We start from the raw sequence: 13,752 nt of genomic DNA on the forward strand, positions 1-13,752 counted from the left end.
ATAGTGATAAGCGTTGAGAACGAAATAACATAAGAATCATCAATGGAAAACAAAATCATTAACCCATGGAGGTTCAGAATCATACTCAAAATAAACGTGGAAAGATCGGATCGCAGACTGACCCAACTTCTGTGGAAATTCCTCAAGACAATTCAAAATGAGGTTCAGTAATGTGTGTGACCTACACGTGCCTGCATGCACTCCCTACAACATCTGAGCATGCTCCTGATCAGACCATGGATGTTATCCTCACAGAGATCTCCTCTCAGACCTGGATCAGGGCTTCAGTCAGGCCCTGGATAGTCTCTAGCGCAGGGGTAACCAACATCGGTCCTCGAGGGCACCAATCCGGCAGGTTTTCCAGATTTCTCTGCTCCAGCACAACTGACTCAAATTAAATGGATCCAACAGCCTATAAGGATCTCCACAATGACTCGTTAGTTTAAGTCAGGTGTGTTGGAGCACGGAAATCTGGAAAACCTGCCGGATTGGTGCCCTCGAGGACCAACGTTGGCTACCCCTGCTCTAGCGCAATGTGTTGGTGGATGGACAAGACATGATGTCCCAGAGGTGCTGGACGGGATTCAGGTCTGGGGAACAGGCAGGCCAGTCCATAGTATCAGTGCCTTTGTCATGAAGGAACTGCTGACACGCTCCCATGAGGCCGAGCATTGTCCTGCATCAGAAGGAACCCAGGTCCCACTGCAGCAGCATATGGTCTAACAATGAGTCTGACGAGCTCATCCTGGTACCTACTGGCAGTCAGGGGGCCTCAGGCTAGCACATGGAGGTTTGTATGGCCCCTCCAAGGACATGCCTCCCCAGAACATCACTGATCATGCTGGAGGATGTTGCAGGCAGTAGAACGTTGTCCAGACTCTCACGTTTGTCACGTGCTCAGTCTGAACCTGCTCTCATATGTGAAGAGCACAGGCAGTCCGGGTGCCTCAGGCTAGCACATGTAGACGTGGGGCTGTCATACCACCGTCATGGAGCCTGTTTCTGACAGTTTAAGTAGAAACATGCACATTAGTGACCTACTGGAGGTCATTGTGTAGGGCTCTGATGTTGCTCCTCCTGTTCCCTTTTTGGATAAAGGAGCAGATAGTGGTCCTGCTATGGCCCCCTCCACATCTCCTTGTATACTGACCTGTCTCCTGGTATCTCCTCCATCTTCTCCATACTGTACTGGGAGACACAGCAAACCTTCTTGCCACAGCATACATTGATGTGCCATCCTGGATGAGCTGCACTACCTGAACAACTTCTTTGGGTTACAGACACTTATGTTACTTCTAGTGGTGAGGACACAGGCAAAATACAACAGTAGCCAAAAATCCGCCCGAAAGATCGTCTGTGGCCATTTCCAGCAGGACCATTCCTTTACGGGGGTTGTCTTGCTACTTGCCTCTTTTCCACTGGTTGTCTGTTACATTTGTGCAACAGCAGTGACAATCTTCTGTCGCATGTGCTTCAGTTTGTAGAGTTTAATATGAACTCTGTATGGAACCCTTAAGACAACCAAATCAGCCAATGCAAATGAGGGGTTTCGCCAATCTGAATCTGGCACTGAGCAATCTCTTGATTCCTATAAGTCTATTTTAATAGAGATGTATATCACATCCTTCTTGAACATATTAAATTGTCCTAATTTCAGACGACTGCTTAATCCTGCCTCAGTATTAATCCAAACCCTGTTCCAGCCACCATGTAAACCTCATGCTGCAGCATTGCTAGCCTCACCAGGTAGGTGAGCTGAACTTCTCTCATGTAAATTGATCGAGTGATGTGCCAAAATATCTCATAAAGAGCATCATTAAAGTTCTTCATCCAGACAAACTGACTGTTGTTTACCATAGCCTTAAACCCATCATTGACTCCACCACAATGAAAACACTCCAACCAGTCAGCCTGTAGTGAAAAACAGAAAATCTGCTGCCTGTCCTGCAAAGTTAATGACCCTCAGCCACAACCTCAAACCAAAGAAGTAATACCAACCAGGATGAGGATAAGATCTGGGTATGTGGGCATTACCCTCACTCATCACCAGAGAAACCTCGTCTTAAATATGTCGAGCCTCAACTTAGGATCTTACGTCCTGTTGCTATCAAAGTTTTGAACCCTCACATGATATAAGCTAACTGTTGTTCATCCAGTAAATTTAACAAACAGATGCTGTCAGAAAAGTTGCTGTACACAGAACTATTTTTAGCAGTTTGTTTGGAGAATGATGAGGCAAGCAGCGAGGTGTGAGATTTTAATGGGAACCATAAAGATGGAGCACCTTGAATTTTAATTGGATGCATTTCTTCTTGTACTCTGGAGGTTCATTCCTCATTCTAGTGGAGCTGCTTTCTGACAGGTGCACACATTTTAATGCTGTTAGAACTACAGGGAAAGCTTGGTGCCTATAAATTACACTTAAAGGCATTCTCCAGGTGGAGGGTTACAGGGATGGGGGTTCATTCAGTGAAAGATGCTCTCTAGTGGTAGTACTGTAGATCACCAGGCTGTGTCCAAAGCAGTGCTAGAAGCTGTTCTGACAGACGTTAAATGAATCCATTATTTAAAACCTCTGGGATTTACCTGCTTAGATGTCTTTAACTTGGACCCAGTCACTCCTAATATTCTCTTATTTGGGTGGCGTGATACGATCCCAGAGGTCTGAGGCATCAACAGGGGTGACAGAGTCGAATCTTTGTCAGTCAGTTCAGTTCACAGCTGCTTTGGGATTATCTTCCTTATGGAGATGGATGACTAGAAAATGAGCAAATACTTGTAACAGATTCTTAATCTAACCTACCTGATGGATGCATGTGCTTCAGCTGTGCTTTAAGCCAGCTCACACAGAATACCTGGTGTGTGTGTCTGGTCCTTCCACGCTGAGATGAAGGAATGCTGTCTAGCTTTAATTATCTATAAACGGCTTTGTTAGTTTGTTCTTCTTTTTGATTGTTATTTGAATTTTATGTTTAATCTGGTTCCGTGAGTATTTGGTATATTTGTTAATGTAATTGATCTATTCAGGCTTCAGAAACTGACGTGTGGAGTTCTGGAGCAGCAAAGTTTTAAAGCTTTACGCTGAGCACCTTAGATGGTTAATGTTTATCCTCATTTTGTAACTGGTCCAATCAATAACTTATCCAGCTTGAATGTGGATGTGGCAAATTAAACCTTGAAGTAATCTTTCCTGTATGACATAGTCAGTTTTGGAATAATTTTGGACACAATCACATCCAGTGAAGCACATCTGAGCAGAAACACTTTGGTCATTACAGTGTTTATTTCCTGTTAAAACAATAATTATGTGATTAGTTTTTAATATGTTTCTTCTTTTAGATATAATTTTTGTTAAATAACAGACATTAAAACATTTTGCTCCCATAAGTTTATTCATTATTTAAGACCTGCTAAAAATCTGATTGTTTATTTATTAAATACTGATATGTAAAACCTTTCGTACTGTAGGACCGCAGTAGTAACCTCAGACCATTTCAACTCTTTCCAGTCTCCTTACACTCCCATAAAGACCTCAAGAGATTCCTTTAAAATGAGCCAGCACACACAGAAAAACCAAATAACCACAAAATAAACATAAAAACCTATAAGACAAAGAACAGCAGGTCATTTTTCAAAACCATCCTGTCTACCATAAATGTCTTGATCTGCATGGATCAGAGGAAATACCGGATCAAACAACCAACCTTTCAATGAACTGAACGGAGAAAGACTGTTCACAAATAGAAAACATTCAAGATTAAAGGAAATCTTTCCTGGAGTGGATGTCCCTGCAAGTTGTCCCCAAGGACAGACCATGTGATGGCTGAAGAAATGATAGAAATAACCTCCGAGGCTACATCAGCAAAGATTACTGCACCTGAAACAAAACCACAATCTAGACATGAGGTGGACCGTGAAGTTTCTGTGTACCAGATCTGCTGCTGTGGTCCAGTCCAGTCATGGTCCAGACCCCAACCTGCTAGAAGTGCTGTGGTGTGATCCGAACAGGGCTGTACATAAATCACCAACTGGCTCGGAAAATAATGAGAAGAGGTGTATTTATGTTCTCAAAACTCAACTCAAAGGTAAGTTCTTGTAATGTGGGTATTATATTGAGCTGTGCAGGATTTAACTGTATCAAACCTCTTGAAACCCATGACTCCCACAAACAAGTGGAAACTAAAACCTGTGACCTTTCCATAATGATTACATTAACCTTTAAGGCAACCTCCACCTGACTGGACACCAAATTATGGGAAATCCCTCGAAATGTGATGACTACAAGTTTGTCGTCATGGCTACAAAGTGATTTTTGATGGGTAAGACTTGGTTTTAGGGTCATTGTTGGAGTTAGCGTGTGGTTAGAGTTAGGGTAATGGTTAGGATTAGGCACTCAGCTGTGATGGTTAGTCTGGATAAAAGGCTAGTTCAACAGTAAAGTGTGTTAAAGCGTGGTGCAGTAGAGATGGTGCCACGGCCAAACTTTCACCAGTAAGACACATCTGTTTAAATAAAGAGGAACTGTGATTCATTAATGGTGTTATAAACACTTGAATTTACAATTTACCCCTTAAATCTCCAATCTTTGCTATTTTTTGTCCTGTTTTGTTTGTGTGTGCGTGTGTGTCTGTAAAACTGCATGTAGAAGCTCAACTGTTTTAATCCCAGTCAGCATCCTGACATTACTTCTTAAGGACAGCCTCAGCTGTCAGACTGGGAGGTAAAACGATGTAAAATGAATGTATTGATAGATAAAGTAGCATAAAGACCAGAAGAAGAAAGCAGAATTTATTACTAACAGAACTTTGTAGAAATAACACACAGATCAACAGTGACCAAACCTTTTCTCATCTCATCGTTCTCTCAAGTTTTGGCTTTCAGGAGAAAAAATATTGTTATTGAAACAAACACACAACAGAAACTATTTCCATGTTTCCACTTTTTCCTCATTTCCAGTTATTCCTGCTACTATTTACCTGCTATCCCCACTAAACCAACTCCAGCTCAGCTGCTTTGTGGCGCCACCGTGCATCAGAAACGTCTTCTTGGCTTTATTCCAGCCATAGAGGAGCATTATTTTTCTTCTTTTCACACACACATAGAACTTTCTGCTCACTGGTTGATCTTTGGCTGCTCCTGATTGGACGTTACCGTCAATCTAAGCTCTCTGATTGGTGGAAAGTCTGACAGGAAGTGGCTTCATCATCATGTCCAGGTCTAAATAGAGGTCTCTTAGCAACATAGTAGTGATGGTGATCTATTTTTACTATAAAAGTGTGATGAATGAAAATGTTATCATGGATCACTCATTGTGTGTTTACCACAGTGTTTCTGAATAAATACATTTTGTGGCTGGATTGTAAACCTCTTGGGCAGGATATAATACAGAAAAGATCCGTAGATAACCTAAAAGGTAAACTATCAACCACAATTTGCCCCACAGAATTAAACACTACTGTTCCTGAGAAATTGTTCCCAATATACGTGAGAGTGCTCAGAGGAGCTGGAGATCTAGTTTTAACAGCAGGTAGCGTTAAAAACAGTGCTCCTCTTTTACATTTTTATTTTTTAAATGTAAGAAAATAACAACATTAGTTTGAAACAGGATCTCTGAAATAATCTGGGGTGACTATTTTCAAACTCCACCGAAGGTGAAAGGTCACTCAAAGTCAAGGTAATACCCCATACTACAGGAAGTCACTGGGTTTAGCTGTCCGCTTGTTAAGTTGTCAATCAGCCTGTTGTCTGCTGCCTAGCAGGAGGTAAATCTGTGCAGAGCTGTCTGATCTGCTAATATAGTAGGACAACACATGATTACAAGCAACAGAAAAGGAAAAGGTCAAAAGAAAGCCAAGCATCAAGGACAGAGCTACTTTTTCTTAATAACTCAATAAGAGTTGAACTCTTTGAGCACTACGTAGTTCCTCATTGTCTGTTCATTGTCTCATAACCCTGTTTTATCCTCCTTCGTGGCCCTTTAGCTCCTGTGAAGAGAGCTCTTAAGTCAGTTGTTCTATGTTTGAGTTTGTATTTAAAACTGTGCCTTCCTCATTTCGAACCTCCACCCTAAAACCAAAGTCAATAGAAAAAAGGAATCTGGTGCTGAAGCGTTTCATTGTCCTGGACAGACATTTGGTCTCAGTCTGCAGCCAAGTTCCAGCTTTGTGCTGAAAGGTCAAAACTAACAGACTGTTCTTGTTCACAGATGGACCATACTTTGGCCTTTTTGTGTACATCAAGCTACTGAACTGTTAACAACGGGGAAAGAAGTAAGGCAGATGAATGTGGTGGATATTCTTTCAGAGAGCGTAAAGGGAGGGAGTCAGTTTCAGCCAAGTGAGGTTTTCAGTTACAGTCACATCCATACATCAAGGACACCGGCTGCCATGTTGAATCTACAAGCTGGATTCAGTTTCTGTAAAGCTGAACGGGCAAAAATAGCTCAGCAGTGCAGGGAACCGGGCAGGAGCTGACCGTGGTGCTGATAATCTGAATCCTGTTCCGCTGCAGCAAGGTGGCAGCAAGCACGAGGAAGAGGAGCAGGAAGTAGGTAAACCCATCTTCAGAATAAACGTAGAAACACGACAGCAGAAGCTGTGGGAACGTCGGCATAGTGTGGGAAAAATGACCCGATCTTATATGTAAACAAGACAAAAAGACATGACTGAGAATTTTAGGAAGACCAGGAATAACCCACAAACTATTTCCAGCCTGAGAGAAGAAATGATGTAAAACTGCAGCGTTTACCTTGGATGCAGCCTTAACTGAGCCTGTCAACGTCTCTTTTGACTCTTCTTCTTGAAGAAGCTTAGGTCCTTCAGTCTTTGCAGCAAAATGTTTCAGGACGTCTATAACATACTGTATCTAGTAGAGTGTATTCTGCTTTGCTGTCATCTTTTGGAGAAGCAGCGTCAGAGTCAGATTAAAAAAAAAAACTCAACAAATGGATAAAAAAGGAAGGACTCGATGCTGGTGACTGAGGTGGAGACTCTGAGCTGAAGATGCAAAATTACGCATTCTCTACACAAGACAGTAGATAGTAATATATAGTACACAATATATAGTAGGGCGTACTATGTATAGCACATAGTAAGAAGGTGTAAGATGCAGACAGATCTGACGTACATGTAACAGCATGGAATAGTTTACAGCTGCGTATATAAACTGCACTGAGTTTGGGTTGGAGGTCCCAGGGTCCAAATCCAGATATCCAAACTGGTAATAGCTAACCAACCAGACATTGTAATGGTTGACAGACTGCAGAAGAAGGCGGTAATAACAGATGTGTCAATCTACCTTTACTACTGACAGCCACATGAAGAACAAGGAACACAAGAAGCTGTAAAAATGCCAACATCTGATGGAGGTAGTTGAAAAGATGATGGAACGAAGGCAACGGTGGTGCCAGTGGTCACCAGAGCACTCAGGGCCATGACCTCCAAACTGGTAGAGTGGCTCCAACAGGAACACCATCAGAGATCTCTGTCCAATAGAACGCAGTCCTAAGAACAGCTGAGATGCTGCACAGACTTTTTATAAAACAATCCAAATCACCTAAATGAAATTCATAAATTATCTTAAATTAAAAGTAAAAAAAGATTATATAAGTTGATGTAGCACTATGTTTCAGACTCTAAAACTCTGTGATTCTGACTCATTTTGATGGCACAGTGTCATTTATTATGCACATTCCTGAAGCTGTCGTAGCCCTGCAGCATCCCCCCTCCGTCCTGGTGCACCGCCTTACAGCAACATTTCGCTTGCACCATGGCATCTGGATATCAACACTGACTGTTTTGAATGTGCACCATAGTTGATTCAGCAAAAGAACCCAAAATGAAATTATCGGAGAAAGAGAGGAATTATTGAGGCTTTCAAAGGACACTTAGACGTGCTTCTTTCCAACACATACATTCCACAGCTCAGTACCTTCTACGAGCTGGCTTTAGTAATGATTCCTCTCTTCTTTTAGTTGAATATTACTTAAACGCAACATCTGGTAACTTTCTCCATTTCAGTTTTGTTTTTTCAGGCAAAGTAGTCATTGTATTACCATCAATGTGTATCAGCATAATCCATATTTATTTAGATGCTCATTTTAATAAATATATTTTATATATTTCTTAGTCTATTTAAGAGGTGAAAGATAATATTATTATTATTATTATTATTTTTAGTGGTAGTAGTAGTAGTAGTAGTATTACATGTAACGTTAGTGGGACATTAAAAAAAGGGGGGAAAGTTTCATTTGGGGTTGTTACTTTGAAAATAACAAGCGGAAGTAGTTTTGTTTACTTTGATTGACTTCACAGAAACACTAACTGAACATTTTGCCAAAGCTGCAGAGACTCTAGCTGAATTAATGATGACTGGTTCAGATAAAGAAGCAACCTGTCGAGTTCCTTCACTCATACAAAGGTGGTGCACAGTTTCCAGTGACATCTAAACCGGTGGAGTCTAAGGGGAAATGTCTGGGCCTGAAAACATACTCTAAACTCTCACAGTTCACCTCTGCAGCGTGAATAAACAATAGCGATTTAAACAGATCAAGTCTGGGGTTGAAATCAGTCACACTGACTCAAAGCTCAAGTTTAGCTCAATAATTCGTTTTTCATGGTGCGTTCAAGGACGCGTAGCCAGGTCCGTCCCCGTGGTGGTCACGCGAACAGACAACTGCACTACTTTCAACTCACTCACCTGCGGGTAAACCGCCCGCACCACCAGATACATGGACGTCATCAGTGTCAGCATGGTCCCGCTGGGGTTTTGTTGTCTTCAAGTGATGAGGGGCTTCTTCTGAGACAGAAATGGCGCCGAGACCCAACAACAGAGAGAGAGAGAGAGAGAGAGAGAGAGAGAGAGAGAGAGAGAGAGAGAGGTAGACTGAAGGGGAGACAGGTAGATGCAGAGGAACGGGTCCGACCAGATACTGCCGCGGGGCAAAGAGCGACTGTACCGCGCCGCAGTCCGCCTTTCACGCCTTTCTCGTCCCTCGTATGTCCAGGTACAAAACAACCTCCACCTCCTGTGCACGCTCATGCGCGCACCGCTGCAGTCAGTCTAGTCCCTTAATAAGATTTTCAGGACGCAAATAGCCTCTGACTGTACTGCCAAAGCTTTGTAAAGTGTGTAGAAGGTGAATTATTGCTAATGTTGGAAGCTACAGTAGAAATTACGAGGAGCTGCGAATAAAATGCGGCGCGTGTAGGAGTAGGTGACGTCACTGCAGGGGTACGCTACCAAGCAGCCTAAAATGTAAGTTTAAGAATCACACGAGGACAGCGAGGAGCTGCAGAATCAGTTCCGCTAAAGAAGAGCAGCGTTGTGCTGCGTGGTGATGCTCAGATTGTTAGAACCATCGTGTCACATTCACCTGGAGTCTGGAACACCAATCAAAACTGATGGTAAACCAGAAAGCTCAAGTTCTAATTATAGCTTAAAAGTTCAAAAGTAAGCAGTAAATATAGGATTCAAACTCATTTTCACAGCAGCCATTACCCAGTTACTTTTTAATCCTATTATTTTCCTTTTAAATAGCACCACATTTCTAAGGAAACTGCGTTTGTGGGATGAGCAAGCAGAACTGAGTATCTGGGTTGTACCTATGAAACACTTACCAAATCTTCGCTGCCAATACCAAAAAGCTATGTCTAGCTATTCACATTTGTGTGGTGCTGTTTATTGGATGACTGGGAAGAGTAAAAGTTTAGGCAGTGAAAGACAGAAAATCCATGGTGCTTTCTTGGACTCATGCTCAGGTTACATCCTATGTTGTTACCTTATCTGGATATAACACCGAAGGTCTCATTTCATATACACCTGCACATCTGTGTAGAAGATAACATCCCTGGTTCATTTTATTCTACAGAACTATACTGGGGAAACTCCTGTTAATTTGAGAAGTTTCTTAATACTAATGACTAACTTTTATAATGTGCGTCCATCAGACTGCTGTTGGTTGACATACCAGAAATTCTCCTGGACTAGGAGCTGGTCTCATTACGCATCTTGGTCCTGGAATTTTCTCTAGGACACCCGGAAGCTCAGTAACTTGGTCTCTTTTATTGAGCTTTATTAGAACCACATTTAACTGAGGTCTGTAAATGCTCCTCTTTTCATTACTTGATGTATTTTGCATCTTATTCAACTATTTCATTGTTTGCTGTGTCATATATGTGCCATAGAGTGATTTCTTACCACATCTACCTCAAAAAGGAGACAACAGGACTTCACTGGACTTCCTGGTAAAATCAAGGTTGGATAAAAATAAATATATAAATAAAATCTAATCCTGTATGCCACAACCAGTGTCACATTATACACACACATGGAAACTGTCCCTTAGAGCTCAGGAATATCTCATCAATAAAAATCTTCCCCAAATCAGTCAAAAGCTGGTTCCTGGACAATCAAACATGTACACAGATTATCACTTAGTTTTTTTACTAACATATTTGAACCGTGTACTCTGTGTTGTGTACATATTACCATTGTGTTTGTTTATTGTGTGTTTATTACATGGCTGCTTTACATTTTTCTTTTTTGACTTATATTAGCAACCCTTGCATGTATGTTGTATCTATTTATGTATTTTATGTTTATTCTTACATTGACCTGCTGTGGGACTACAGATAAAAATTAGCCTGAATAGCTAAATCTGTCATAGTTACATGGTGAACCTCATGCCAGTTAATATGCATTGTTCCACTATAAATAAATTAATAAAGAAAAGCTCATTTTTTTCCTTTTGTAACGATACTTCTTGGCAGTTAATGTTTTGTCTCTTTATTTCCCTTTTAAACTGAAACCACATTTGTAAGGATAATGCTTTTGTGGGATGAGCAGCAGAGTTGAATGTGTAGGTTGTGCCCATGAAAAACACGCCACGTCTTTCCTGCCAAAGCCAAACAGCTTGTCTGTTGGGTGACATTCACTCGGTTGGATGACTGAAGTCGGAGCAAACAAGACTTATTGGTAGTTTAACAATTTATTCATTCAGCTAACAGGAGCCTCGGTATCATGTGGAAGAACCATACAGCAGCCAGGTACCTCCTCTTCAGGCTGGTCACCAGTTTGCTCACACATTTGTTGGATGGCATCCTGTTCTTCAACCAGCATCTGTCACCAGTGGGGCTGTGTTGGTCCCTCTGGCACCACTAGCGCCCCAAGCTGATCCCGCCACTGTTCAATGGGGTTGAGGTCAGGATTGCACGAAGCATTACAAAATCGCTCCCAAAATCTGTAGATAGTCTGATGAAGCCCGCTCTGAGGATGGCAGCAGCAGAGTCCCAGACGAGTGCCAGTGGTTTGAGATGGTCTTCCTGGGACACCCACTTTGCAGCTTGTCTCTAACACACCCGTTATATGAAGCTTGGTCTTTAATTTGGAGACGGTCGTGGAGATCACTCCAAATAATGCTGTGAGTTAGTTTGCAGAACACCAGCTGGAAGTTATGCCGTTTGGCATGGGCCCAGTCCAGGTCAGTCAAACAGCAGACACAAACTGAAGGCTGCAGGCATGTCCACGCTCACAGGTGCTGCTTATCAGGTGCCTGATGGTCAACACCTGGAGTTTCAGGAGCTCAAAACAAGAAAATATAGCTTGGTGGGCTGTTTGACGAGGAAGACGGCTGAGGGAGTTAACTTAGCTGTGAATGCTGTAATCTTAATTGTAATGAACTGGTGATGGTAAAAATAAAAGAAAGGAGACACAGTTCTGTTCATCTGTTGATCTGTTAATTGTTGGTAAAATTATCCATAAAACATTAACCACGACTTCTCAGTTTACACTGATGGCAACACTTATTCTGTTGGCATTGCTTCCTCTTGTCTCTGCATGTTCAGAATATATTTATTTAGTTTTTCTTTTACATTTGCAAGTCAATTCGTTCATGAAACATTCTTGGTCCCAATTGGCCTTGCAGCATCGAGGCTATGCAAGTTTTTGTCAGATTCTGTATCATTAGTGTCAAAACTCAGTCAAAATGGCATCAGAGGCGTGTTCAGAAAAATTTTAATGGGGGTGCCAGGCGGGGGCACAGACTAGGAAAGGGTGGTGTATGTAAATGACACTTTAAAGGTTTAAATTTTAGATCTAAACTGGACAACTAATGTAAAAAGTAAAGCATTACTTGTAAAAACAAACATGTTCCTGCATTGTTTGACTTTAACCAGCACAAAAACCTGCACTAGTGAGAGCAGGAAAAACACAAGTTTGAGCCAAATCAGCAGTTTTATCAATGTTTCTTCAGCGTTATTGGTCATGTGACTTTCACAGTCCACCCATCTGGTGTTTCTATGACTTTTACAACAGTTTGGACAGATTAAAATTCTCACCCACACTGGTGGAAGATGATCCTGAATGAATGCTGCATGATCAGGAACACAGTAGAGATGATGCTGAACAACAGAACAGCACATTACACACCTCATTCACTTGTAAAGGCACAGGTAAAGGTCAGTCTAGACTGAGTATTTGACTCACCTGGGTGGACCCTCACCTGCCACCCCAGGCCTTCTCTTTAGCGCCACCCTTGACTGGCCTTTAGGGTGAGAAACAAGAATTCATTCATGAAGCTCCCCATCACAACGCTTTCATTGTGTGAAATAATGAAAAAGTAATATAAAGGCAGCTGGGATGAGTCCCGCCCTCCTGTGACCCTGCACTGGAATAAGTGGGCATAGATAATGGATGGATAAAAAGATATTATAAAGATGATGTACGAATGGAGGAAGTGCTTGCATCAAATAAAGCTGACAGCACATTGTGACTGTTACTGACTCCAGCCAGCAGAGGTCACTACATGCATGACAAACTGGATTTAAAGCGGCCGCTGGCTGTTCCAGGGAATCATGTTAATGGCAGGATGACATCGCTGAGTCAGGTCACATGCTGTTTCCTCCACACACTGTTAAAGGCCTTCCAGTCAGTGAGTTTTAGTTTCTTTTGTTTTTTAGTCTTTTCCTTTGACAGAACTGTGTTTCCACTTTCCAGAGAAATGAAGTCACATAAGATAACTTTGGCTTGACATCTTACACTCATTTAAAGGTGTGTTTCCTTTTTTATATCTATTTTCAGATGAAAAGTAAAGCTAAGCTCATTAAGTAATGCTGTTGGTCCTGGCAGCAGCGATACGCTCTTGCACAAACAAAAGTAAATTCTTTTTCAGGTTGGAGGTAGTCCTCATCTGGACATGATGAATAAATCTCGTCCTCGGCAGCTTTGGATTCAGAATCATCTCAAGGCTGACCGAGCGTTTAGGCTCCTGAGCAGCCACGTTATATGAACAACACCTGTACAGATTCTTTGTGTAAATGCATATAACTCATGTTAGAATTTAGAGGTGTGTTGGCTTATAATGGGGACATCATTCCTTCCTGTGGCCATCGAAGTACACGACTCTAAACTGAGCCATAAATCTGAGCCACAACTGTTTGTAAATACTGTAAATATTTATTTATCTGTTAACATATTTGTTGTATTATTTATATTTTATTTCATATTTATTTATTTTAATTCAGCACTTTATTCTACTTTTCACTTGTATTTTAATTTTTTTATTTTCTATGTCTTTTCTCACACTGTGTCAATGTTCTGAGGAGCAGAAGATGCCCTCTGGGATTAATGAAGTATTTCTGATTGTGACTGTGCAATAATGGGATCAAATTTAAATGATATCATTTTATGTAATTGTGTTCTTTTTTAAAAAGATGGTTGCTGTAAATGACGTCAACCTGCTGAGGGACAACAGCT

Source organism: Melanotaenia boesemani, chromosome 4 (genome assembly GCF_017639745.1).
Source record: "Melanotaenia boesemani isolate fMelBoe1 chromosome 4, fMelBoe1.pri, whole genome shotgun sequence".
Taxonomy (NCBI): Eukaryota; Metazoa; Chordata; class Actinopteri; order Atheriniformes; family Melanotaeniidae; genus Melanotaenia; species Melanotaenia boesemani.